This window comes from Pipistrellus kuhlii, unplaced genomic scaffold (genome assembly GCF_014108245.1).
Source record: "Pipistrellus kuhlii isolate mPipKuh1 unplaced genomic scaffold, mPipKuh1.p scaffold_m20_p_46, whole genome shotgun sequence".
Classification (NCBI taxonomy): domain Eukaryota; kingdom Metazoa; phylum Chordata; class Mammalia; order Chiroptera; family Vespertilionidae; genus Pipistrellus; species Pipistrellus kuhlii.
Genome location: NW_023425547.1, coordinates 2,124,987 through 2,144,792, shown reverse-complemented (window position 1 = coordinate 2,144,792; position 19,806 = coordinate 2,124,987). Strand labels below are relative to the sequence as shown.

General features: G+C 41.9%; 1 protein-coding gene and 2 pseudogenes across 1 annotated transcript in view; 1 reads left to right on the top strand and 2 right to left on the bottom strand.

Moving 5' to 3' along the window:
- The window catches only part of AR (androgen receptor), a 312,743-nt gene that overhangs the window by 262,046 nt on the left and 30,891 nt on the right, over positions 1–19,806 (bottom strand). The gene's annotated exons all lie outside the window — the stretch shown is intronic.
- On the bottom strand, positions 1,351–5,830 carry LOC118704739 (annotated as a pseudogene).
- On the top strand, positions 6,323–8,236 carry LOC118704718 (annotated as a pseudogene).

The window sequence follows — 19,806 nt, the reverse complement described above, 5'->3', positions numbered from 1 at the left end:
ATACTGAACTGCCTGCAGGCACTGTGTTTTTTCCAGCTTAGCCAAACCTTATAAAGGAACTTCTGAAATCATATTTTGATCAATAGGACAGAGATTTTCTATATCCAAACAGAATTGTGCATCTATATCATCATTAGCATCCTTACCTACCAAACCAATCAGAGTGTATCCACTATGATCAATCAGGACAGTGCTTTTTGGACTAATAAAATTGTGGGGATTTGGAGTACTTATTTGTATGAGAATGAATCAATCAGGAACCAGGGGTGGGGACTTCTCTCTCTATAAGTCAGCTTCCCTTTGGTTCTCAGGTCTCACTTTCCCTTTCCCCAGAAGACTGTATCCCCAGCTGGAACTATCCCACCAAAGCTGTCTCACTGGATCAGAGTGGAGCTATCTTGTCTTGGTAGATTATAGCAGAGCAGTCTCATCAGAAGGTGCTGAGCTGCAATACCAGGGTGGCCTTGCACTCAAGCCACCTCACTCTAGGTGGTCACCTCACAGCCTTGATATGTAACAACTAGTGGTCTGGTGTATGAAATTTGTGCACGGGGACAGGGGTGTCCCTCAGCTTGGCCTGCATCCTCTTCAATCTGGGACCCCTGTGAAATAGGGCCTAAACTGGCAGTCAGACAACCCCCTCACAATCTGGGACTGCTGTCTCCTAACTGCTCACCTGCCTGCCTGCTTGATAGTCCCTAACCACTCTGCCTGCTGGTCTGCTTGCCCCCAACTGCACCCCCCTGCCGACGTGCTCACTCCCAACTGGTCCCCTCTGCCAGCCTGTTCACCCCCAACTCCCCCCACCCTGCCAGCCTGATCACTCCCAATTACCCTCCCCTCTTGGCCTAATAACCCCTAACTGCCTCTGCCTCAGCCCCACCACCATGATTTTGTCTGGAAGGTCATCTGGAAGGTCTCATGGTCTAATTAGCATATTGCCTTTTTATTAATATAGATAGGATATAACATACAGCCATAACTATAACATATATACCAGTATTACTCTATGAGAATACGTACTTCATGCGATAGGAAGGCATCTAATATATTACATTGTATATCTTGTAAGTAGTAGGAAATACTGTATTCATAGCAATAATATACACACTGTGACTTCCCTTCCTGATTTGGGAATGGTTTCCCAGTTCTTTGAATGTTTCCTGACAGTTCATTGCACATGATTTAAGGTCTTTAATTTCTAACCACCAAAGATTCAAAGGACTATTTTTTCCATAAAGGTGAACATCAGCATTAGTGAATTCATGTATTCATGTGTTTTTATTGTAAACATCTGAATTATTCACATTGTCATAGATCCTGAACTCATAAGCGTGGACCATGCACAGGCTGGCAGCAAGCCAGGAAGCCACTCTGAAAGCAAACAGATACTCTGCATAAGGAGAAAAGTCATAGCACAACATTTAATGTCCAACCTGAGTCACCTCAGAATGTTATATATATTGACTTCTTTATTCATATAGTATCGGGAACTCAACTGCTTAGTTGGTGATGGGGTTGAGCTGGTTTCAGGAGGATTATTCCTGAAATAATTAAGGAAAGGGGGGCTCAATCTTTCTTCTTAATTGCTTGCTCCTTCCCAGTTACTTCATCTTTCTTCTTGTCCTCAGCTTCTGGGCATCTTCTCCTTCACCTACACCTTCACCTCCTTCTCTTTCCTTTGGATCCTCAAATTCTTCCTTGGCACCTCTTCCTTTTCCTCTCCTTCCTCTTCCTTAGTCACTTCCTTCTCCTTCTCCTCCACTTCAGCTTCTCCTTCAGAGGGGGGTTCATCCTTAGCTTTCTCAGATTTTGCAACCTCAATAGTCTCCTCCACTTCAATTTGCTCCTCCTGGATGTGGCTGGTATATTAAGAAGGGAAGAAGTAAGTGGACAACAAGTAGGAACTAATCTGTAAACCACTGTAGGCAAATTGATCAAAGACCTGGGAACTTGGAGTAACCGCTGGCTATGCTTCCCATGCTAGTGAAACCAAGCCAGGTCTCCTCATCTTCCAAAAGTTTCCTGTAAGCTATAATTTCAATGTACAAAGCCACTTTCACATTGAGGAGGTCCTGGTATTCTTTTAAATGTCATGCCATTTCACTCTTTGTAGTTCTCAACTCATTTTCTAATTTGTTGATTGTGTCTTGCATAGCACTAACATCGGCAATCTGCTTATCCTTCAGCTCTTGCAGCTGCTTTCCCAGATCTTCGTTTATGCCCCAGCTTGCTTCGATCTCCAGAGTCTTGGCCTTGAGTTGATCGCTGCTCTTGGACACCTCGTCCCTGGCTGTGTGCACCGCATAGGTGTTCTTAGCAGCACTCTTGGTCAGCATGGTGAAGCAGCTCTTGTACCATTCTTTGGCATTTTGCATGCTTTTGGCAGCCAGCTTCTTGTACTGGGTGAGGCTGTCTTTGAGCACAGTGGAGAGGTCAGACTTGGAGAACACATCCATATCCATGAAGATCTGAGCGTACTAGATCTGTACCTGCAGCTCAGCGATCTCCTCTTCATGCATCTTCTTCAGAAAGGCAATTTTGTCCATCAGGCTTTTGATGCACTTTTCAAGCTCAGCACCTGAGAGAGCCACCTTGTCTGCACCTTTGCACTCCTCTATCAGCCAGCCCTCAATGTTCTCATGGTTCAGCACCTCTTCCTGGTAGCGCACCTGCAGGTTGCTCCCAGTCCCTTCTGATCCCCAGTGCCTTCTAACTGCACTCTGCACTCTCCTCGCCAGGGACTGGGTGTGGTGAGGTGGGGCACAGGCATTCCATTTTCATTAAAATGTTCAACCCAGGCCTGCTCCACAGGTGTCTGCAGGTAGCCCTGGGGCAGACAGTGATCCTGGAGAAACTGGCCACCCCTGCCTGGCTGTGTCCCTGATCTGGGCACGGACAGGTGACATCTGGCATCTGGTGCTGCCCAGCCAGCCTGCCAGTCTCTGATTGTGGCTTGGACCCTTCAGGCATGCTGCCTGCCCCACCTGTATATGCAAATTTACCTGCCATCTTTGTTGGGTTAATTTGCATATCACTCCTGATTGGATGTGGGCACAGCAGAGGTTTGGTCAATTAGCATCCTTCTCTTTTATCAATGTAGCTTGAGCTCTAATACTATTGATCTAACAGCTGTGCTATTCTATAGCTCAAGTTGTATTGCAGTTGAACAGTTCTACATCCATGCTGATCCACAACTGAGATGTGTCATGATTCAATTGTTTGCACTGAATAAAGTATCCCCCTTTACCACAACTCAAACTGGGGATTCCTTCTGGCATTGAATTGGCACCAATAACAATGGTTCGACACCTCCATCCCTTGGCAAGAATAATAGGAACACTTTGAAGGCAATTTTATAAATTTCAAAATTATGTGATAGAGTTATTACAAAATTAATATTCATAACTTTCTAAAACTATAGTTGAATGGTTTATAGTAAATAAACCCAAAGATCTGTATATTTTTGAGAAAAAATATTACTAGTTCTTAGTCATTATTTTATACAATATAGTATTTATTTTTGTGTTATACATCTCCCTTGTAAACATAATAAAAGGCAAATGGAAGAAGAGAGTTTTTTGTTTAGCATTTAGGAAAAAAAAATCTTTCAGGGCTAGAATGCACTAAATTTTCTCTGGAGACATCTTTTTTCCCCTTAAGGATCTTTAGGAAAAAGATAGACAGCCATCTGCTTAAAATAGATTAATAATTTCTGTGGAGTTGAGGAAGTAGGCTCTGACAAATATGTGTGAGGACTGCTGAGTGGTGGCTGAGGAAAAGCAAAAAAAACAAAACAAAAAAACAAAAAAAGACCAATAAAATGGCCACACTATCTTTAATATCAGGGTCATATGCCAACTGGATGAAAGAGCAGCAAACTGACCTTTGGCACTACTCACTGAAGGAATGAGTCCAACTTTTCTAATCTCCTGGGTGCTGCCATTTTGTTTTGTAAGGGGCTGAAATAACAGATGAAAATATACAAATGTTTGCACAGAGGATATCTGAATAAAAGCAAACACATTTGTAAGCAAAAAGAATGAGAAGGAGGAAAGGTTAGAGGTAGAAGTGTGGGAGGAGCGAGAGAGAGAAAGAGAGAGAGAGAGAGAGAGAGAGAGAGAGAGAGAGAGAGAGAGAGAGAGAGAGAGAGAGAGAGAGAATAAACCATCTCTCAGGCAAAAGCAAGTGGGGAACTTTAACCAGATTAAATATGCTTAGTTTATCAACTAAATAGAAACATGAAGCACATAAATTTTTTTCATGTGCCTGGGACTAGAGAGAATTGAAGATTTATGAAGTTAGTGTTGGAAATCTAACACTGTCTTCTGCATTATATTACAAAGTCTTTTGAAATACATTCCAAAGACTGGTTGCTAGACACTAAACAAAGAAATCACCTATCTTATTCTTTACCCAAGTTTACTGTCTTTCCTTCATTCAAAGTGTCTATTTTAATCTCTCAACACTCTCTTGAAGTAATACTTTTAGGTAATACAACGCAGCCTGGCTAATAGCTTCAAAAGAATTCCAGCCCTAAAAATGGGGTCTGCACACCCAATTTTCTGCAGTCCTGTTCACAGATTCCAGTGTTCTGCTGAAGGCCAAGCTGTTCACCAGTACCACATGAAATAATTAAAATATTCAATGACAATATTATAGACATCCTAACAGATATGTCGGGGACAAAAAGAGCTATGTTGGGAAATCAGAACTTAGCTCTGGTTTGGACTGAACTATTGAACTATTGTTGTGAATTTAGACAACTTGCTAAATGTCTCTTGGCCTCAGTTGTCTCATCTGAAAAATGGAATTGATACTGACTGCATGGGCATACAGTGAAATACTGGGCAATAAATATTTGCAAAGACACACAAAAGTCTGTAACTGTAAGTTATTATTATTATTTTAAAAATTCTGCTGGGTATAGTCTATTTAAAAAATCAGGTAGTCAGGAGAAGAAATTTTCAATAGCTACCTAGATAAAGAAGAAAATAAAACTCAAAGTTCCTTTAAGTTTTCCAGCTCAGTCTGTCCATGGACTCCTAGATTAAACTATACCATTAATGTATAGTTTTCTGTTAATAAACCCACTTGTGCCTATCCTCAAATAGAAAAATAGTTAGCTTATTAAGCACTTATATGACCTACATGCTTTATATGCAACATCTCATTTAATCCTTATAATACATTGAGAAGGTGGGTTTTTATATACTTCTCCAATTAAGAAATCAAGGCTCAGAGAAACAAAGTAACTTGTACAATGGCACACAACCAAGTAATTGGGAGGGGGGGTGGTCGGCGGGGACAAAAATCGTGTTCTTCTTCCATGATTTTCCATTTTGGATTATTATATTACTGAGGCCTGGTGCACAAAATTCCTGCATGGATGGGGTCCCTCAACCTGGCCAGCAATTGGAGTCAATCAGGGCCATCTTGTCCAGTTCCAATTGGGGTTGATAGGGGACAGTGGCCAGGAAGGGACTGTGGAAGGGACCACAGGAGGGCTCCAGGGCATGTCCAGTCCCTTCTTGCCCAGTCCCAATCAGCCATACCCAAGCAGCAAGCTAACCTACAGGTCAGATCATCTGTCCCCTTCTGGTTAGTATACATTATAGCAACTGGTTGGTTGACTACTTGGTCAGACACTTAGCATATTAGGCTTTTATAAGGAGATACTATAACTCATGGTGTGTAATGCTCAGCATGCACTTTCTCTCCAGTCCCTGGTCTTGGAAACCTTATGTCCTTCCAATGTTCTTCTCACCCTCTTCAGCTTCCACATGAAGTAAACGGCATCATGAGTGTAGAAACCTTTTGCAGGCTCCATGGGTGTGTCTTTACTTTGCTGCAGTTCCAATTACCCCAACATAAGGAGAGACACCCTCATTATCATGTAACACCATCATGGTAAGACCCCTGCTCAGCCTACTGCAGTGGTTTTAAGTAGGCCATGGATCACCCTAGATGGTTTTGCTCAGTAGATAGAGCCATGGCCTGAGGACTGAAGGGTCCTGGGTTCCATTCCAGTCAAGGGAATATTATTGGGTTTCAGGCTCAATCCCCAGTAGGGGGTGTGCGGGAGGCAGCAGATTGATTCTCTCTCATCATTGATGTCTCTATCTCTCTACCTCTACCTTCCTCTCTGAAATCACTAAAAATGTATTAACAAAAATAAAAATAAATAGTCCATCTGCTATCTCCTGGCTCATTCTGGCGGCTCCTGCCTCAGAGAGCAGCTCTCCCAGACTGCAATCTCCCAAGGCCTGCTGGACCCAGACTCCACGGAGAACAGAAGGGAGAGGATTTCATCCTTTGGAAGATGTTCAACCCAGATAAATACATCGGAGGCATCACCAGCAGACAGCCCCCCACAGATGGAAAAGGAAAAGAGCCTAACAAAGGTGTCGCAGGGATCACTGAAACCAAGATTGAGCTTCAGCCATACCACTCCACTGCCACCCAGAGGGAGGAACCCACCCAAGTTGAAGACCCCTGGGACCTGCCCGAGCTTCAGCCCGAGGGGACCAAGTGGTCGGAGAGAAACACCAAAGGGAAGATTCTGTCTATCCTGAAAGGGGTCGGGAGGCTCCTTCTGCTCCTGGGCTTCCTCTACCTGTTCGTGTGCTCCTTGGATGTTCTCAGCAGTGCCTTCCAGCTGGTTGGAGGGAAAATGGCTGGTAAGTTCTTCAGTAACAACTCCATCATGTCCAACCCCCTGGCGGGACTGATGATCAGGGTGCTGGTGACCACCTTGGTAGAGAGCTCGAGCAACTCCACCTCCATCCTCGTCAGCATGGTGGCCTTCTCACTGCTGTCAGTGCGGACTGCCATCCCCTTGTTATGGGAGCCAACATCGGGACCTCGATCACCAACACCCTGGTGGCGCTCATGCAGGTCGGAGACTGGGATGTGTTCAGAAGGGCTTTTGCAGGGGCCACCGTCCACGACTTCTTCAACTGGTTCTCCGTGCTGGTGCTCTTGCCCGTGGAGGTCTTCACCCATTACCTGGAGGCCCTGACCAACCTGATGGTGGAGTCCTTCCGTTTTCAAAGTGGAGAAAGTGCCCCGGAACTGCTGAAAGTTATCACAAAACCCCTCACAAAGCTAATTATCCAGCTGGATAAGAAGGTTATCAACCGGATTGCCATGAAAGACCCAGCAGCTAAGAACAAGAATCTGATCAAGATTTAGTGCAAAACGTTGACCCACGTGACCCAGATGAATGTCACCGTCCCCTCGATCCAGAACTGCACCTTGCCGGACCTCTGTTGGACAGACGGTTTTCACACCTGGACCATTAAGAATGTGACCCGCCGGGAGAATATCACCCAGTGCCAGCACCTCTTTGTGAATACCAACCTCCTGGATGTTGTTGTTGGCATCCCCCTTCTGATCACCTCCGTGGGGATGCTCTATGGCTCTCTGGTCATGATCGTCAAGCTCATGTCCTCTGTGCTAAAGGAGCAAGTAGACGTTGTCATCAAGAAGACCATCAACACGGATTTCCCTTTCCCCTTTTCCTGGCTAACTAGCTACCTGGCTATCTTAGTGGGGGCAGGCATGACCTTTGTCGTGCAGAGTAGCTCGGTGTTCACGTCTACTCTGACCCCACTGATCGCTATGGGTGTGATCAGTATTGAGAGGGCGTACCCACTCATACTGGGGGCCACATCGGCACCACCACCATCGCTATCATGGCCGCCTTGGCCAGTCCAGGCAAGACCTTGAAGAGCTCACTCCAAATCGCCCTGTGCCACTTTTTCTTCAACATCACAGGGATCCTTCTGTGGTACCCAATCCTGTTCAGCTGCCTGCCCATCCGCCTGGCCAAGGGACTGGGAGACATCTCAGCTAAGTACCGCTGGTTTGCCATCTTCTACCTGGTCACCTTGTTCTTTCTGTTCTCGCTGTCCGTGTTTGGCCTCTCGCTGGCTGGCTGGTGCTGGTGGGCGTGGGGGTGCCCATCGTCCTCGTGATGCTTCTGGTGCTGCTGCTCCAGTTCCTGCAGGCCCGCTGCCCCTGCATCCTGCCCGAGGTGTTCCAGACCTGGAGCTTCCTGCCCCTGTGCCTGCGCTCGCTGAAACCCTGGGACGCTGCCATCTCCCTGGCCACCGGCTGCTGCGTGAGGAACTGCTGCTGCTACAACAAGTGCTGCCAGGATCCAGAAGAGGAGGAGGACACCCAAATCAAGGTCCCCGAGTCCTTTCCTACCATCTCCATGACCAGATTTTAACATTGGTAAATCTGGACACCATTGACATGGGGGAGGGGTTCTTGATTAAAAATTTGGTCTATATGGAGCAACAAAAATTATCATAGAACACAAAAATAGTACTGTAATATATTTTTTAATGTCAACATATGTACAGTTTACAAATATATTAAATAAAAATTATTTTATAGTATTTAAAATAAATAAATAAATAAATAAAGTCATGAATCAAAAATCACTGCTTTCGATCCATACAGTCTCCTCACACCCTCTTTTGTCTTTGCCCCCTTCTCCCCACCCCCAACCCCCTGCCACACACACACACACTCTGCTGGAGTCTGTAAAATGGAGTCAGGATTTTTACTTCAATGAAGGGTGATTCCTCAGCAAGGCTGTCCTTCCCCGCCCATCTCTGTCCCTAGTCCTGTGGGGTCTTTCCCTCCCTCCCCTCCATCTCATTTGGTGGGCTCTGATCTTCCCCCTCCTCCTGCAACCTCCTGTCTGCATCCTCCCCCTTTCTCTTAAAGGGGTAGACCTCCCCAAAGGCTGTGCAGGGTTGGGTGTGGCTGTGTAGGGAGGGGCGGGGTGGGGCAGGGTGGGTATGTGCAGGCGGTTGAGGCAGTGCAGGTGGGGCTGTGTGGGCCATGCAGTGGTGTAGAGCTGTGCACTGCAAGCCCAGGCGAGGCCTCGGAGGAGAGCTGGGGTGATGGGTCATGGTTAGAAGGAGGAAGTGATATGGACCCTGTCCCATGGGAAAGGCACCAGGATCCTTGGCTATCCCCACCCAGCAACTTTTCTAGGCCCCTGCATAGCTGTCATCCTCTGCCCCTCATTGCCTCCCACATCCTCTCAAGATTTAGATTCAGTTTCTCTGACTCAGTCCCAATCCCCTCTGGTCTATACCCCCATAATGGTGCTACCCACTCTCCTGGAGTACTTCATGAAACTTAAAATATAAAATGAAGCAGTTCTGAAGATTATAAATTGCACACTGAGAATGCCACAGGCTGCGGAGGGCTGTGCAGTCCACAGCCCTCTGATCATGGGTAGCAGCCTACTGTGCCACCTGGTCCCTCCTGGCTCCCACCCCCACCTGCCTCTGCCTGGGGCTTGGGCCAAACCCTGGGAGCTTCCTGAGGGCTCTCACTTCACACCTCACTTTCCAGTCCAGCCCACCAGTGCCCACAGCAAGCTAATCTATCGGTTGGAGTGTCTGCTCCCTGGTGGTAAGTGCACATCATAGCAACTGGTTGAGTGGTCAAACTCCCAGCAGAACTCTGGTAAGGGGACAATTTGAATATTAGGCTTTTATTATATAGGATTGAATTGCCAATATAAATTGCTAAAACAGACTTCTGGTCAAGATGGCAGTGTAGGTAAACACATTACACTCCTCTGACAGCCACAACAAAATTACAACTAAACTACAAAACAACCATCATTCAGAACCACCTGAAATCTAGCTGTATGGAAGTCCTACAACTACAAAATTAAAGAAGAAGCCACATGGAATCTGGTAGAAGCAGGGGGTGGAGGTTCAGAAGGGCTAGTCCAACATCCACACGTGGCAGATAAAAATCAGGAGGTATATCTCAGTTGTGGAGGTCCCCCCTGAAGAGCAAGGGGTCCAGGTTTCACACGAGGCCACCCAGCTCAGGGTTCCAGTGCCAAGAAGAGAATCCCCCATAACTTCTTGCTATAAAACCAGCATGGATTGTGGAGAGATGCTGAGGCTACTGGAGTCCCAGGCAGTCCCTCTTAAAGAGCCTGTGCATACACTTAGTTGGACTCACTTTCTCTGAGCTCCAGTGCAGGGGCAGTGGTTTGAAAGGTACTGGAGACATACAGGGAGAAACTGAATTAGTTTGCATCAGGGAGAGAGCTAAAAGGGCAGCTTTCTCCCAGACAGAAGTGCTGGCAGAGGCCATTGTTCCTTTGATGAACTCTCCCCTCACAGAGTCAGCACATGGGCATCAAATCTGAGACTTCATAAATTGACTTGCACTGTTTTCCCTACCCTGGTGATTCCCTGAGACCCTGTCCCACCCAAATTATGGTTCACCCAAGCTGTTTCAAGTGGATTACCATAGTAATGGACTGTCTTGGCTCAGACTTCAGATTTTCCTAAAATTTCTCAAACAAGCAACATCTGGCCTCAGCAAGCCTGTACCTCTTGCTAAATGGCCCCAGGAAAACACTGGCAGCAGCCGGCCTTGGTTTACAGCTTGCCTTTGCTTGGGCATCTCCAAGCCCAACACAAGTATTAATAGCAGCTATATGCAGATCATTTTGTATCTCATGCTAGGTGGCACCAATCAGAACACATGTGGTGGCTAAACTTAGCTGCACTGCTTGGGAGGCTCCAGAGCTAGTGCACCCAGTGGACAGCTTCAGACCATGTCAAAGCACCACCACCCAACCAATTCCACAAGTGACAGACTCGCAGGGTGGACTCAGTGGGTACCAGAGCCCTGCTGAAGTAAGTCTTGCTCTGGGTAGTGGGCCCCTACAGAGCTGGTTCTCCAAAACGGTTGGAGGTTGGTAGTCAGTGGCCATAGCCAGTCCTTCCAGCTGATCAGCCTGAGTAAATCCCTCCCAGTGACCAAGAGCAATCAAGATTCAATTACAAAAAAAGGGTGCATAGCCCACATGAGAGATGCACCTCGAGTGCCCACCTGGGGTGATCAGGAAGGCTGTGCTACTGTACCCTGCAGGACACCTACTATATTAGGTAAAGCTATCAATCCTAGGAGATGTAGCAGCTTGACCTAATACATAGAAACAAACATAGTGAGGCAGCCAAAATTAGGAGACAAAGAAACATGTCCCAAATGAAAGAACAGGACAAAACTTCAGAAAAAGAATGAAACAAAATGGAAACAAGCAATCTACTAAATGCAGAATTCAAAACACTTGTTATAAGGATGCACAGAGAACTTAGTGAAGACCTCAAAATAAAAAAATAACCAGTTAAAAGTAAAGGATACACCATCTGAAATGAAGAATAATTAATAGGGAATCAACAGTAGAGTAGATGAAGCTAAGAATCAAATAAGCGATTTTGAATATAAGAAAGCAGAAAACACCTAATAAGAATAGTAAAATAATAATAATAACAATAATAATAATAATAATAATAATAATAATAATAAATTAGGATAGTGTAATGAGTCTATGGTACAATTTTAAGTGAACCAAAATTTCCATCATAGGGGCACCAGAAGGAGAAGAGACAGAGCAAGAAATTGAAAACCTATTTGAAAAAATGACAGAAAGCTTCTCTAATTTGGTGAAGAAAACAGATGTACAAGTCCAGGAAGTGCAGAGAGTCCCAAAGTAGAGGAACTCAAAGAGGCCCACACCAAGACACATCATTATTAAAATACAAAAGGTTAAAGTCAAACAAATAATCTTAAAAGTAGTAAGAGAATAGCAGTTACCTACAACAGAGCTCCCATAAGACTATCAGCTCATTTCTCAACAGAAACTTTGCAGGCCAGAAGGGTATGGCAAGAAATATCTAAAGTGATGAAAAGCAAGGACTTACAGCCAAGATTACGCTATCCTGCAAAGGTATCATGCAGAATCAATGGAGATATAAAGAGCTGTACAGACAAAAAAAAAAAAAAGCTGAAGAAGTTCATTACTACCAAACCAGTATTATATGAAAGGTTGAAGGGTCTTCTTCATGAAGAAGATTAAAAAAATATATGAACAATGAAATGGCAATAAATACATATATATCCACAATTAAATCTACAGCCTTAACTGGTTTGGCTCAGTGGATAGAGCATTGGCCTGTGGACTCAAGGGTCCCAGGTTTGATTCCAGTCAAAAGCATGTACCTTGGTTGTGGGCACATCCCCAGTAGGGGGTGTGCAGGAGGCAGCTGATTGATGTTTCTCTTTCGTAATGTTTCTAAGTCTTTCCCTCTCCCTTCCTCTCTGTAAAAAAAAATTATATATATATATATATATATATATATATATATATATATATATGCCAAACAATTAAATCTACATACAAAATGAATAAACAGAACAGAAACAGATTTATAGATGCAGAGAACATTTTACTGAATGCTTGATGGGAACTGGGAGGGAGAATGGAATCCTAGAAGAAAGGAGGGTAACCAAAGAACTTATATTCATCTATGCATATCTCATGGACCAAGACAATAGTATGGTGAAGACCTTGTGGAGTGGAGGAAGTCAGTGGGGGGAGAAAATAAAAATAAATAAATAAATTGCTAAAACAAAGAAGGGGCTATGGTTCATGTCCGTCATTTCACATAAAGTACATTGAATTCACACATAAAGCACACATACTTTTGGGTAAGTCCTATTGGTAATTCTAAGTATCTCAGAGCTAAAATGAGATATTTCCTCAGCCAATGACCTACCACACACACCAACATGAATATGCTGATTTAAATAAAATTTACTTGAAGTTTTCACAATTTCATGTGTGCTTATTCCCTTTTTCCTGCTCAAGTCTGCATAAGGCAAAACAAAAAGAAAAAGGTCCCAAACCCAACCAAGCTAAAGTAAAAACACAAAACAACATAAAAAAAAATAACAGACCTTCAGATACAGATTCTCTTGTCCCTGATAAGAGTGGGGGCGGGGGCCTAAATGGTAAATTTCTGATACATTTATGATAAATTTCTGTTCTTGGACTGCATTCTCAGCAGGAAAGCCAAGGCCACTTAGATTTCTGCTGGCATTCATAGCAGGCAAAGCAGCTGATGCAGCTAAAATATGTAATGCCAGTAGAACTACACAAATGCTCCCTAGAAAACATCATATAAATTCAAAGTATTATCTTTAGAGAGACAAAAACATCTCCAAAATACATTTAAAATATTACAACTCAATAATGAAAAGACAAATGACCCAATTAAAAATAAACAAATGCTCTGAATAGACATTTATTCAATGAAGATACAAAAACTGCCAATTAAGTACTGAAAAGCAATTCAATATCATTACCCACCAAAGGAAATGAAGTTCAAAAGCCCAAGGAGATACCACATACACACACACACACACACACACACACAAAACTAAAAGAGACAATAACAAGTGTTACTCAGGATGAGGAGAAACTGAAAACCTTATACACTTCTAGTAGCAATGTAAAATGACACAATTGTTTTAGAAATGTCTAGCATTTCCTCAAAAGGTTAAACATAGAATAACCATATGACCCAGAAATTCTATTCCCATGTATATAACCACAAGAAATGAAAACATATTTCCACACAAAACTGGTACACAAAGGAATAGTGGAAACAATCCAAATGTCCAATAACTGATTAGTGGATAAACAAATGTGGTCTACTCAAGAAATGGAATATTAATTTGCCATAAAAAGTGATACATGCTACAATGTGGATAAACCTTAAAAACATTATGCCAAGTTAAAGAAGACAGATGCAAAAGGCTACATATTCATTGATTCAAAGAGGCCTAGAATAAAAAATGTCTAGAATACACAAATCTATAGGGCTAGAGGGCGTGGAGAAAAATGGGATAAGATTGTTAATGGGTACATGGCTGTTTTTTCAGGGTTCTGAAAATATTCTAAAACTTATTTTGGCAATGGTTGCATGATTCTGTGAATATACCAAAAATACTGAATTGTACACTTTAAAAAGGTGAACTTTATGGTATGTAAATTTTATATTAATAAAGCTATCAAAAGATAATATGCCTCATATGAAAATCTATCATCGTTTTCCCAGAGAGGGAACAAATGTAAGAATGAAAATAAGAATTACACAGCCTGGTGTTATAGAGGAGAGAACTACAGAAGGACTCTGCAGTTTCCTCCAGCAAACCTTTACTATATTTGTCTGAGGAAGAGATATTTCTACAGGCTCTCAGCATACCAGCTCCAAAAACCAAACTCTGTAAAATAAAATTCTACATTACTCTATGTCATTTTGCTGAAAACATGACCTCTGAGACTGTGATGATGTTATTCCAACTTGGCTAAGTATCAGGAAGAGAATGCTTGTCAGCCTGTCTTTCTACATTTATGGGTGTGGTCTGTGTTGTTTATACAAAGATAAGTTTCATTAAGTGAGAGAAATAGCAAGTGTTTAAACTGTAGCTCCTGCAGCACTTACTCATTTAATTTATAAACACAATTCTCTGGTCTTATTTTCCATGTACACATTCAAAATGGAAGTTCTTTCACAGATACAGCAAAAGATGGATATAATTCTAAGGAAGTTAGGACTGGGTTCAATTAACAGAGAACTAAGTTTGTCAACCACACAATGGAACTAAATGGGGGCGTGGTTGTCACCACTCTTAGAGATAATAACCAAAGGGAAAAAGAAAATGTAGGGAAGTACAACTGAGGGCATCCTATTTAATAAAAAGGGTGTATGCAAATTGATCAACACCTATCACAAAAATGGTGGGGCCCATAGCCACAAGACAGCAATGCCCAGGCCCCTCAGCCCCATTGGAGTCCCCTAGTCTTTTCAGCCCTGCAGGTGGGAGGCAGGCACGCAGCCAGACCAACCCTCAGTCCCCCAGCCACCCAGGGCTGTCCTGAGGTGCAGGCAAGCCTCAGATGGCGGCTGCAGGAGGCTCAGGTAACCAGGGCTGGCTGAGGCTTGTGCTTCCAGCAGAGGCAGCAGCAGAGGTGTGATGGGGATGTCACTTTCCCCTGATCACTAGGTCACCTCCTGCCCCTGAGGGCTCCCAGACTGTGAGAGGGGGCAGGCCAGGCTAAGGAAGCCCCCCTCCAGTGCATGAAATTTCATGCACATAGCCTCTAGTGAATTAAAAGGCTGCTCTAACAAGATATCCTAAAATAGCCATATTTTAGATTGCCATGAGGATTTCATGGTCTGCAGTCATATTGCTGATATGGGAATACAACCATTTTTCTCTTGAAAAAGGGTCATGTTTTGAAATACGTTCATTCTTAGTCTCCTAGATCCTGTGATTTGGCAACCAGATGACAGAAAATTATTCTGAGTAATAAACATAAACCCCCAGGTGTTTCTTGGAAATCCAAAATATCTTTCTTTAATTATTTTGTTTCTTCATTCTGTTTTTGAAGATATATTTCCTCTTCTTTTTGCCTCTTCATGTGAAACTTAAATACATAAAGTTTTAGTTGAAAACCTGAGCTAATATTTATCCCCCCCCCCAAAAAAAAAACAAAAAACACAAAACATACATCAGTTTCCTATGCAAACAAAAGCAAACTACACTGAGTGGCCAGATCATTATGATCTCTGAAAGCATAATAATCTGGAGGCCTGGTGCATGAGTTTGTGCATGGGTGGAGGGTCTGGCCAGCCTGGCCAGGAGTAGGGGACATGGGCAGTTGGCCTGCCTGCTGGTAGAACTCCTAGTCAAGGGGACAATTTGCATATTAGCCTTTTATTATATACGATATACACTGAGTGACCAGATTATTATGCATTTAGAGATCATAATAATCTGGCAACTCAATGTATATGAACTATTAGTACCACAGTCCGCCTCAAATAGACATTTCAAATGTAAGAATAAAGGAGTTAACATCTCAAGTTATTAGCAAGCTAAAATGTTGACAATTACTTTTTTGAGATGTTAATTGGGATTTCCATATTTTTTCAATCTGACTTACAGGGAGGGGATAGTAGCTCTTCCATACTGTTTCTCCATAGTCATAAACCCATATCAGTATCTCAGTACAGCACTTAAAATTTGAGTTTCTGAAAGTTCTCATTGCCTTTTTTGACATACCTGACCACAAACATTTCATTTATTTTTTAAACAAAAACTGGTTTTAAAAACTAATACTTGCAATCCATTTAGTACTTATAATGCTATTCCATTCCATAATCCATGGAGTATTTGGTATAGGCACATATTATATAACTCTAAATGAACCCTGAAGGCACAGTGCAAAAATTCTGACCACAATCAGAGCTAAGCTACTTACAATTATTTCTACATCCTTTCAATGTTTTGCAATAGAAAAAAGAACTCTCTGAGCTTTACAATTGTCAGGAAAAAACACACAACAAACACTTATCACTTTTAAGAAGTCAAGGATTTCTAAGGATTTTTTTTTCTCTCTTTCAAGGTTTATTTTCAATGCATGGATGGCCCCGTTTCCCCCTTTCTCATCCCTTTCTTTTATAAAATAGTTTTGACTACTTCCTCACTATTCCCACCCTGCTAGGTTACTTTATGGAACTTTGAAAATGTGTTAATTCTTGGATCGATTTTTGTGTCCTATGCAAACTGGTCTTTCTCCTCTACATACATTCAATGCACTTGAAAATAGATTTAGATTCCATACTTGGAGATTATTACTTTTTTAGGTTTGATGATAATTTATGGTTCTGTTAAAAAGAGAAGTCCTTATCTATTAGAGATATACTCTGAAGTGTTCACTGGTGAAATATATAGGGAATTAGGTTTAAAACACTGCAGCAGCCCTGGCTGGTTTGGCTCCTGTTGACTGAAGGGTCCCAGGTTCGATTCCAGTCAAGGGCACATGCCAGGGCTATGGGCTTGGTCCCCAGTGTGGGACGTGCAAGAGACAGCCAATCAATAATTCTCTCTCACCATTGATGTTTCTATCTCTCTCTCCCTTCCTCTCTGAAATCAATAAAATTTTAAAACAAACACAAAAAACATACACTGAAGCAAGGGACAAAAAGGTCAGTAGAGAGTAAATAAAATAAGAATTTCAAGATTTGATCATGGTTGAAGCTAGAATGGGCACATGGGTAAGGTCTTTTTTTAAATGCCGCAGGACACGGGACAAATTGTTAAAAATTGGGACTGTCCCGCCAAAAGTGGGAAGCCTGGTCACCTTATACATGGGAGTATATTATGTTGTTCCAATTTTGTGTGTTTTTAACATTATCCATAATTGTTTTTTAATAGAGGAGGGAATTCTGGAAGATTTTAAAAATAAAGTTATAAGTACAAAAGGCAAGAGAATATGAAGAAAAAATGTAAGTACAAAGCATTATAGGTGGTGAGCAGAAAATCAAAAATTGTGAATGGGAGGTTTATTGGGAATGAGAAAAATTCAGAAAACATTGCCATAGATCAACAGATCCAAACAAATAAAACAGGAAAGTATTACTGAAAAGGACTATGGAAAAGTTATCTGAAAGATGCTCCTAGGTGACAATAACTAACTTCAACTAAATGAAACAATTATATTGTCTTCAGTCACTAAATGAAACAATTATATTTTAATTCTACTTCTTATTACCCTTTCTAAAACTTTCACAATAAACTAAAATACCAGAGATAAGACCACCTATTCTACAAATTCAAAATTGGTATTTACTCAGTCAATATCTAGCTGTGTGATTCTAGGAAAGTTTCTTTGACACTCTGAGCCTCATTCCCCCCAGTATACAATGGGAAGGTATTAATCCCACACTTAGACTATATATAGGTCAAAGGGTGGTGGGGCAGGAGCCTCAGAACACACACCTAGTGTGTCAGCTTTCAGCCTTGTTCTATTAGTCACAAAGGCAATAGAGATGGTATCAGAAACAAAGACTTAAATAAGATGACCCTATTAATTGACCATAATGGTATGGGTCAATTTCTGGGGTAAGATCTGGAAACAGTCCAAGTGCTGATCAATGGATGAATGGATAAAAAAGCTGTGGGACATTTACACAATGAAATACAATGTACTTGTAAAAAAGATGGATATCCTACCCTATGGGATAGCATGGGTGGACCTGGAGACTATTATGCTAAGTGAAATAGGCCAATCTGAGAAAGACAAATATAGCATGATCTCACTTAGTTGTGGAATCTAATGAATAAAATGAATTGGCTAACAAAATAAGACCTGAATCATGGAGGCATAGAATAGACTGACATACCTCATTATGGGGGTGGAGGGGATGAGGAGAAATAAACCAAAGAATGTATATACTTATACACAGTATATAGGCTCCGGACATGGTCAATAGTGTGGTGAAGAGCGGGAGTGGGGGCGGGGGAGGCTGTGTGAAGGGGGGTAAGGGGGACTGGAAATGGGAAACATCTATAATACTGTGAACAATAAAATAAATCAGATGATCTTGAGCAAATGTCACAGATTTGAAGGGTTGCGAGGGACTTTTACAAGTTTGACAGTACACAAGTTTGTCAGTGTAGCCTTCAATGTAATATCTTAGAAAATCTATCTATCTGTGCCAAATCTGCTGCTCTCAAATGGAGAAACATTACAGGGCTATTCAGAATAAATAGGATGTTGGCCCATACTTCAGAAGAGCAAGATAAATAAATACTGATACAGAGAAGAACTGGTTCTTCCATCTTACTCCACTTTTCTTACTCAAATACAAATTATCTAATGTTAAATATTACACAGGTAGTTTCTGAAGGTGTCAGAATTTCAGTTGTCTTTGCTTTTTCTGAACTTGGGCACCACTGAAGTCCCTCTGAAAGTATAGATACTTCATCTGAATAGCCTTCCAGTCTCTGCTTTGTTGAACATTTACCTCAGAGAGTAGTTGCAATAATTGGTGAGCAGAATTTCATATAATCATAAAACAAATATTTATAAAGAGATGGCCATATGCTAAGTTCAGATCCTTGCTCTATCACATTTTAGCAATAGAATCTGAGCCCAATTAATTTATATCCTTGAGTTTCAATTTCTTCCATAAAATGGGCATTAAGATTCCCATCTACCTCACTGTTTTTTTTTGTGTTTTTTTTTTTTTTAATTAGAATGTCAGAGCATGTTATGCATACATAATAACTTTGCAATAACTAAAGTAGGTTGGTCCTGGCAAACATCTATATCTATAAAAGCCTAAGCAAACTGTCCGACCATTGGACCATCTGGTTGGTAGCTAGGACATGCAATGACTATCCCGGGGCAGACTCTCAATGCAGGAGCTGCTGAGCTGTAGTAACTTGGCAACTGCGGTTCTCAGGTGACACACCCGGAACCAGAGAGGAAGGAGTCTATTCCCGGGGTGTGTCACCTGAGAACTGCCCTCTTGAAATCTGAGACCTTTTGGGGGATGTCAGAGAGCCAGTTTCAACCAGATCCCTGCAGGCCAGCTCGAGGGACACTGCCGGTGCACAATTCTGTACACCAGGCCTCTAGTTCAAGCATAATAGAACAAATTTTAGAATACTGATATAAGTTAAATAAACTTTTTTACTACCCATAAGATATTCAACTAGCTAAATACATGGCAGAGTTCCCTACTTTAAAAGTGATTTCATAGACTGGTTTGATTACTTTTGTTCCTCAAGACTCAGTGCTTACCTTGCAGTCTAATTATCAACTTAGAGCTTGAAATCCAGCTTCCATCACACTAGTATAATAGAAAAAAATAAATTTGAATTGATTTTTCATAAAAAATTACAATAAATTCCAAGAAGCTGTCCTTTTCTTTTAAATACTAGAATTTTAAATATAATGGTTATTCAAGAAATTGACAAACACATGGGAACTATATGCTTTCAGATGATATAAAAAGTATATTTGTTGTCAAATTATTTTAGTGGATATTCTTACTTGAATCTCTTCTTCTTTTTCTTTTTTACAAAAAAAAAAATTAAAAGGAAAAT